The sequence below is a fragment of the Tasmannia lanceolata genome, unplaced genomic scaffold (genome assembly GCF_043159265.1).
Source record: "Tasmannia lanceolata isolate RefF3 unplaced genomic scaffold, GAP_Taslan_0.1 ptg000019l, whole genome shotgun sequence".
Classification (NCBI taxonomy): domain Eukaryota; kingdom Viridiplantae; phylum Streptophyta; class Magnoliopsida; order Canellales; family Winteraceae; genus Tasmannia; species Tasmannia lanceolata.
In genome coordinates, this window is record NW_027518696.1 from 21,407,350 (window position 1) to 21,409,719 (window position 2,370).

Here is a 2,370-nt window from a genome sequence, read left to right on the forward strand (position 1 = left end):
CAAAGTCATGAGTCGAGATCCTCTCTCCACTCCGCTAGATTAGGATTAGGGTTGATGCCTTCAGGTAACACTGATAAAATGTGCAAAGATTAAAAAACTTTCCCTTTGGGGTTAGGATTTAAATCCCATTCATTTCCAAAGATCTCATAGGATTAGTCATTCATGATCCATCCGTTGAAAGCAATCTTATGCTATCTCATCTCATCTCGATCGTACGATTTTTAATCTTATATTATCTGATTCGATCGAGTATCCATACTTCCTTTATATTGGTAGGAACTCATCCTAATCTCATGTTCATGTAATCCTGATTATCCCTGTATCCTTTCTCCTGGCTTACAGACACCATGTCTACTCGTACAATTCTTGATTGGATCCGTGGTACATTAAGAGAATCCCATATCTATGCCATAAGTGAGCAAGAGAAAAATCTCTTCGGTTACGTGGCCACCATCAAGCTCGATTGGGGATTACTCTATGCTGCATCAGAGTGTTGGGATCCCGATCATCATGTCTTCCGTTTTGGCAACCAAGAAATGTGTCCCACCTTTGAAGAATGGTGTGCCTTATTGGAATATCCTGTAGATGGCCCTCTGGTGAAGCCATCTTACGTGTCGGATTATCGTCCTTTGTTCCTTCGCTTGATGAATAATCCAGATGAATCCATGAACTCTTTCATCAAAGACCAGGAAGTGTCCATGCAACAACTGATTGACATTTACCCTCCTGTTGGGCATATTGGTGCTGTTGATATTCAAAAAGCCCGAGGTCGCGCTCTGAGATTCTGCTCCTTTGCTAGGTTCCTCACTGTCCAGCCTTCTCGCTGTGCGTCAGCTGTTCTCTTGGACCTCGTTGATCAGATGGATCGTGGCGCCAATCCAATTCCTACTATGCTTGCAGAAACCTTCAATGGATTGGATGAGATGGCTCGTCTTCGTGCCAGCTCAGGTCCAGGCTCTTATGTTCGATCTTTTGTTGGGTCCTTCTCAGGATGTCCTGCATTACTTCACGTGTGGTTATGCCACAAGCTAAAAATTGCAGGTCCTGTGCATTTTGATCATACGTTATACACCTTCAGTGAATGGCGTCATGATGTTTCTTTCAATCATAAAGGCGATTGGGCTGAGTGGTTGAGTTCTCGCCATGAAGATCAGATTTATTGGCAAATCCCTGGAATCCAAGAAGCTGTCTTCAATACTGGAGAAGCTAACTACGTTCGCCTTCTTGGCCTCAAAAAGACTTCCTTTTATATTCCTGCCAGGATTCAGCGTCAGTATGGAAGGGAGCAATCCATTGTGCCTCCCCTTCGTCATTTCTATCCGCCTGAGGATCTCAAGCCCAAGATTGTCAAAGCCGTTTCATCTGCTTGGGATGTTCGAGTCATCAAATCTTTCAAGGAGTCAGTTGAGGAAGATAGTCGTCCAAAGAAGAAGTCTAGAAAGAGTGCTTAATGTCATGTTTTCTCTTATCAGTCTATCTTTGAAAGATCGAACCATGTACTCAAGCTTTAATGATCTATCAATAAAAGTTCACCTTTTTCTTTCAGTATCTTCGTCTATGCATACATCAGTGTCTACTTGTTTCTGATTTTAAATATGTCTTTCAAATATTACAGGGCCGTAGACACCATAGCTAACCCTAATACTCCTTGGGTTCGGGTCTCTTCTCGATTACAGAGGAAATCTGTATCCCCGCCACCTTCTCTGAGAACCCCAGTATCTCATTCTTTCCCGTCCTCATCCTCACCAATGGCAGAAAACCAAGACAGTCCTCCACTCGCTGCTATCACCGATACTCTCACCTTGATTCTCCGGCAGCTTCAAGAACTCAAAGAAGAGAACCAAGTTATCAAGGCCCAGCTTTCTGAAAAGTTGGGGCCATCGTTGTCCAAAGATAAAGGGTCCATGCACCATACAGTTACTTCAGCCGCACCTGCCCAGCCAGTGTTCATTCCTATCCCTGACAAAACTGAAGAAGATTTTGAAAAAGAGCAGTACAGCGAAGATCGCAGCAGGCCTTCTCAGTCCATGGTTGATAAAGTAGTTATGGAGAAATTAGAAAGTCTTACCAGGAAGGTTCAGGACATTCAGTTTCAGGACCAGGGTGGTTTCAATCCAAGTGACCTCACACTGTTCCCAGAAATCCGTCTCCCAGCCAATTTTCAAATGCCGGACTTTGATAAATATGATGGTGTGGGTTGTCCAATCACACATTTGCAAATGTTCACCATCATGTGTCAGCCTCAAGGCTTATCTTCTGAGCAAATGGCTCAATTGTTCCCGGTTTCCCTAACCAAGGTTGCCAGGAGGTGGTTCATGGTCTTGGACAAGACTCGTTACAGGACATGGAAGGATATCGGCGAGCAGTTCA